Consider the following 6,767-nt stretch of genomic DNA (forward strand, 5'->3'; position numbering starts at 1 on the left):
GAAACTTCTCTAAAGAAGAAAGGCACACGATCTACAAACACATGAAAAAAACCTCATCATCCTTAATCATCATAGAAATGCAAATCAAAACTACTTTGAGATATCACCTAACCCCAGTAAGAGTAGCCCACATAACGAAATCCCAAAACCAGAGATGTTGGCGTGGATTTGGAGAAAAGGGCACACTTCTACACTGCTGGTGGGAATGCACACTAATACGTTCCTTCTGGAAGGATGTTTGGAGAATACTTACAGACCTAAAAATAGACCTGCCATTCGATCCTGTAATTCCTTTACTCGGTTTATACCCAGAAGACCAAAAATCACAATATAACAAAGACATCTGTACCAGAATGTTTATTGCAACCCAATTCATCATTGCTAAGTCATGGAAGAAGCCCAAGTGCCCATCGACCCATGAATGGACTAGCAAATTGTGGTACATGTATACTATGGAATATTATGCAGCCTTAAAGAAAGATGGAGACTTTACCTCTTTCATGTTTACATGGATAGAGCTGGAACATATTCTTCTTAGCAAAGTATCTCAGGAATGGAAAAAAAAGTATCCAATGTATTCTGCTCTACTATGAAGCTAAATTATAGCTTTCACATGAAGGCTATAACCCAACTATAGCACAACATTATGGGGAAAGGGCCAAGGAAGGGGAAGGGAGGGGGAAGGTTAAGGTGGAGGGAGGGTAATGAGTGGGGCCACACCTATGGTGCATCTTAGAATAGGTACAGGGGAAACTTACTAAATGCAGAAAACAAATGCCTACATACAATAACTAATAAAATGCCGTGAAGGCTACGTTGAACAGTTTGATGAGAATATTTCAGATTGTATATGAAACCAGCACATTGTACCCCTTTATTGCACTAATGTACACAGCTATGATTTAACAATAAAAATAATTTATTAAAAAATAAATAAATTCATTATTACCTCCAAAAAAAAAAAAAAAGAAAAGAAACTGCATCATTTACATTACTCAGAAATAAAAACAAATTGGGAGGAATCACGCTTCCAGACTTCAGACTTTATTATAAATTGATAGTAATCAAAACAGCATGGTACTGGCACAAAAACAGAGAGGTAGATGTATGGAACAGAATTGAAGACCAAGAGGTGAACCCAGACACTTATCGTCATTTGATTTTTGATAAGCATATGAAAAATATAAATTTGGAGAAAGATTCCCTATTCAATAAATGGTGCTGGATGAATTGGCTGGCAACTTGTAGAATACTGAAACTTGACCCACACCTTTCTCCTCTAACAAAAATTGACTCTCACTGGTTAAAGGACTTAAACTTAAGACATGAAACTATAAATATTCTTAGAGAGAGTGCAGGGGAAACACTTGAGAAAATTGGCCTGGGAGAATACTTCATGAGGAAGATACCCTGGGCAATTGAAGCAACATCAAAAATACATTACTGGGATCTGATCAAATTAAAAACTTCTGTGCTGCTAAGAACACACTAAATAAAGCAAATAGCCCTTAGAATGGGAGAGGATTTTTGCAAGTTATGCTACCGACAAAGGTCTAATAAACAGAATCCATAGAGAACTCAAACTTATTATTAAGCAAAAAACAAGCAATCCCATTTCATTGTGGGCAAAAGACAAGAACAAAAGCTTCTCTGAAGAAGACAGGCTGATGGCCTACAGTCACATGAAAAAATACTCATCATCTTTAATCATCAAGAAATGCAAACCAAAACTACTCTGAGATACCATCTAACTCCAGTAAGAGTAGCCCACACCACAGAATCCCAAAATTACAGATGTTGGTGTGGATGTGGAGAAAAGGGAACGCTTCTGCACTGCTGGTGGGATGCAAGCTAGTACGTTCCTTCTGGAAGGAAGTTTGGAGAACACTCAGGGATCTAAATGTAGACCTGCAGTTTGATCCTGCAATTCTTCTACTAGGTGTATACCCAAAGGACCAAAAATCATTTGACAATAAAGATATTTGCACCAGATTGTTCATTGCAGCTCAATTCATAATTGCCAAGTCATGGAAGAAGCCCCATGAATGGATTAATAAATTGTGGTATATGTATACCATGGAATATTATGCAGCAGTAGAAAAAATGGAGACTTTACCTCCTTTATGTTTACATGGATGGAGCTGGAAAATATTCTTCTCAGCATAGTATCTCAGAAATGGAAAAAAAAGTATCCAATGTACTCAGCACTACTGTGAAACCAATTTATAATAACTCACACTTGCTTATGAAAAATGAAACCCAACTTTAGGCTATGATGAAGGAGGGAAGGGGAGGACTGGGGAGGGAGTGGGAGGGATTGTAGGGGGACCACAACTATGGAGCACATTGCAAGTACAAGTTGGATCTATCATGTGTAGAACACAAATGTCCTGATGCTATAATTGGGTAAATGAGATGAAAGCTATGCTGATTAGTATGATGTAAGCACTCCAATTTGTACAAATAATCAACACACTGAAATGGGCATAAATGTATTTATGATCTATGTACAAAAGACTTAAAAAAATAAAATTTAAAAAATAAAAAATAAATAAAAATATACTCTTAAAAAAAGAAACTGAATCATTTAAACATTTGGTTTGCCAGAGGACCACAGCATCTGATAATCCAATGAAAACAGGAAAGATTTTTAAAATCAATTTAACCCACACACAAATACAATTTTAATGAAGAATTGATAGTCTGGTGGATCATTTTTCCTGAGACTGCTTGGAAAAGCTTAAAGAGACTTTCAATCAGTGGGGTAGATAGTGAATAATTTTTTTTTAAATAAATCAAGTTGATTTAAAGATGGGGATTAAGTAAATAACAGTCAACATGGTACTTGGTCTTGGCAAACATTCTACTGTGGTACTCCAGTGGCTGCTATTTGGGAAACACTGATTTAGTGAAATAAATATGTAAAAGGAGGGGGTCAAATGCTTGCACATGGTGGAAAAATGGTTCCATAGACAAGTGTGCCCAACCTTGAAAAGGAGAGATACAGGACCAAAAGAGTGTAGTTAAGCCTGTCCAGAGGAGATTTGACAACGATACTGCTTCTTGATTGTTGTTTGTGATAGAATCAATTACTGACCTGCCCAGGTAGAACTAGCCCGCCCAGGAATGATCAAGTGTATGTCCCCCCCCCCCAAGAAATAGTGAATGGACCAAACCCTGCCTCTCTGACCCTTTAAAATCCCCATCGGCCATACCCCACGTGTGGACTTCTTTCTGGTCAGAAATTTCACCCCACCTATACCCAGGTGGAATAAAATCCATTTTGATAGCTCAGAACTGGGACTTCCTTTTCCTTTCCTCTTGGGCCTCGGAATAATCTTTCATCTTTGAGTTTCGAACCTCTCATATGGTGCCATGACTTGGATAGGGAGAATCCCCCTTGGTGGGCCAAAAATGAACCCCATCAGAGCCAACCAAACCGACCCTTGTTCCCATGAGATGAAGGGAAATGGGACACCCTCCAACCCTGCCTAAAATTTATCCATGTAAGTCTTTGTCCTAACTCCTTTTCTGAACTTCTTTTTTCTTCCCCTCCCTACTCTAATTCTTCTCCTCCCCCTCTATCTCTGTGCCTTTTTTTTTTTTCTCTCTGTGCCTTTTTAAAAGTATTCATATCTAGTTTCTTGGCGCCTTTTAATACTTCCCTGTCCCCATTTTATGCTGATATTCCGGTGATCCATGTCTCTTCCAGTAACGGATTAACCTTACTGGGCCAGGCTTGTCTGCCCAATGCCCTCCTGTGGGGCTGGGCCATTTCCTTTGGCCCGTGTCTTTTCTAGTTATGGGCTAACCTCAGTGAGCCAGACTCGTCCATCTGGTACCCTACTGTGGCCCTAGATTTTTCTGGATGCTTAAAGTCACACTCAGAGGCCAGACCCACTTTGACCAAGATCATATATGGAGATTGGTATTCCCTGATCCCAGCCTCCATGAGTCAGGCTCGCCAGTCTTGCGCCCTCTTGTGGGGCTGGACCATTCTCGGTAGTCGGTGTTTCTTCTGGTCATGGACTAAACCCCCGCCTCTGCAAGCTAGGTCAACCGTCCAATACACTCCCAGGGGTCTGGATCACTTTTCTGGCTGGCCGCCACATGCAGAGGCCAGGTCCTCTCTGGCTGCAGCCTCAACCATTTCATCCCTCCTTTTCCCCCTTGAAAATTCTCTTTACATCTTCACTTGAATCTCATTTAATCTTCAGTTTTCAAAATGGGCACATCCCAGTCGCAGATTCCCCCTTCCTCACCTTTAAGCTGTCTTTTAACTCACCTCAAGCTTCTACCATTCTATCCTGACCTTAAACCTAAATGTCTCATCTTTTTCTGTAATACCTCTTGACCTACATACAAACTTGACAGTGGCTCACATTGGCCTGAACATGGCACCTTTGATCTCTCAATTCTCACTGATCTCAATAATTACTATCAAAAATTAGGCAAATAGTCAGAGATCCCCTACATCCAGGCATTTCTGTTGCTCCTAAACATTCTTTTTCTGTGTTTGTCTTGAGAACCTTCTCAGATTCTCTTCACATGGGTAACACCTGCTTGCCCTGACCCATTGGAATCTCCATTATTTATTCCTGAACTGGCAGACAGCCCTCCCCCTTCTGCCCTTCCACAGCTCCTCCTGCTCCTCTCCAACCCCTCACCTACAATCCCTCCAGTCTTTCAATCAGAACTCCGGATAAATTCCTCTGTGTGTGATACCTCTCTTCCGTATAGCTTCCCACCATTCATTAATTCTCATTGCCTTCCAATCCCTACATCCATATCCTTCCCTTAAACAATGCCCCATTCCCCCAGAACCCCCCACCCACTTCCCACTGTATGTTATAGAAAAAAAAGTGGGGGGCAGACCCAATATCCCCGCCCCATACTAGGTCCAGCCAAACCTTTGAACATTCCATTCTCAGACTCAGCAGTGAGATTTCATTGATCTGGCTTTCAAGGTGTGGCAGCGCCTCTCAGAGCTCCAGTTATTGGTTTCCACCATTAGACAAACCCAGCTACTTCTTGAAACTCCACAGGGCACTCTAAAATAAAAAAAAAAAAAATCTTCCAATTTTCCCATAGTTAACATGGTGGCTCCATGTGTGTCCTGTAGCAGAGCAGTTTCCTACTGGCCTTTCTTGGGGGTGAGGTTAGCCTTCCCTGGATCCACAGACGCTGGAAAATCATGGTAGCTGAGTTTCAGACATGTACTGGATCCCAGATATTTAGGCAAATAAATGCCACCATTGTAACAACAAAGAAAAAGGTTGCAGCTGTAAGACATGAAACTTACACAGAGGATTTTATTAAAAAGCAGATTGAAGAGTTCAACGTAGGAAAGAGACATTTAGCCAACATGATGGGAGACCATCAGAAACATTTACCCAAGAGAATATTGATAGAGCTATTGCTTACCTTTTTCCAAGTGATTTGTTTGAGAAATGAGCCAGGCCAGTGAAGAAGCATCCTGAACAGATTTTTCCAAAACAAAGAGCAATCCAGTGGGGAGAAAATGGCCACCCTTTTCATTTTCTCTTCTATAGTGGCAAACAATCCTATTATTCATTAATGCATGATGTATATGAAAAGTTACTCAAAATGGAAAAACATCAAAATCAATCACAAGCCAAAGATCTCCTGCCAGAAAAAAAACTGAAACCAGAGACCTGTTTGGCAGCAGATGGCTGATTAAGGAGGAACTAGAAGAAATGTTAGGGGAAAAACTGCCAGATCAAGATTATATGCACTTCATTCAGCTGCTAGAAAAGTTATTGACATTGCAGTGTGGTGCTGCTGAGGAAGAATTTATACAGAGGTTTTGTAGAAGTGTAACTATTCAATAAAAAAAAAAAAAAAGCTAATTGAACCTGTGCAGTATGATGAGCAAGGAATGGCCTTTAGCACAAGTGAAGGTAAAAGAAAGAGTGCAAAAGCAAAAGCCATTGTTTATGAATGTGGAAGTGGAAAAATAAAAGCAAATGGAATTGACTATCTGCTGTACTTTCCAGTCACACAGGACAGAGAACAGCTGATGTTCCCTTTTCACTTCCTTGACCGACTTGGAAAATGTGACGTGACCTGCACAGTCTCAGGGAGTGGGAGGTCAGCACAGGCTGGAGGGATCTGCTTGGCAATGGCCAAAGCCTTGTGTGGCTTTGTCACTGAGGATGAGGTGGAGTGGATGAGACAAGCTGGAATGCTAACTACAGACCCCAAAGTCAGAGAACAGAAGAAGCCAGGCCAGGAGGGAGCCCACAAAAGGTTTACTTGGAAGAAGAGCTGAGGGTGTTTTCACAGGAAGAGGGAAGAGCTGTCTGTGTGCCTGGCATGTGGCAAACACAAAGTGAATATTGGCTGACCACTGTGAGGGTAGTACTATCATAATTGTTTGAGGTTATGAGAATATTCATTTTTAAATGCTGCTTTGTAAAAGTGACCTTAAAAAAAAAAACGAAAGAAAAAGAAACATGAAAAAAATCTTCCTCAGGACCATGCTTTAAGTGCAGTAGATCAGGCTTTTGGGCAAAGCAGTCAAACTATGAAGGTCCTCACTGGAAGTCTGATTGCCCAGGTCTTTCTGAAGATCTTTGGCAGAAAGACCCGGGATCTTCTCATTTCATCTAGTGAGAATTCCCAACCTCCTGAGCCTAGCTGCAGAAGACTGACAACCCCCGGAAAATCAGAATGCCCCCTGGATGCTACCCTGGAAAACTAAATTATGGGTATTTTTACTATTGGAGAGTAAACCAACCTCTTTT

The 6,767-nt window shown here is 40.9% G+C and overlaps 1 pseudogene; it reads left to right on the top strand.

Annotated features, from left to right (window-relative positions):
- Window positions 1-5,194: 5,194 nt before the first annotated feature.
- LOC128576830 (28S ribosomal protein S9, mitochondrial-like) lies at window positions 5,195-6,292 on the top strand (annotated as a pseudogene).
- Window positions 6,293-6,767: the final 475 nt, after the last annotated feature.

The sequence above is a fragment of the Nycticebus coucang genome, chromosome X (genome assembly GCF_027406575.1).
Source record: "Nycticebus coucang isolate mNycCou1 chromosome X, mNycCou1.pri, whole genome shotgun sequence".
In the NCBI taxonomy this organism is placed as follows: Eukaryota; Metazoa; Chordata; class Mammalia; order Primates; family Lorisidae; genus Nycticebus; species Nycticebus coucang.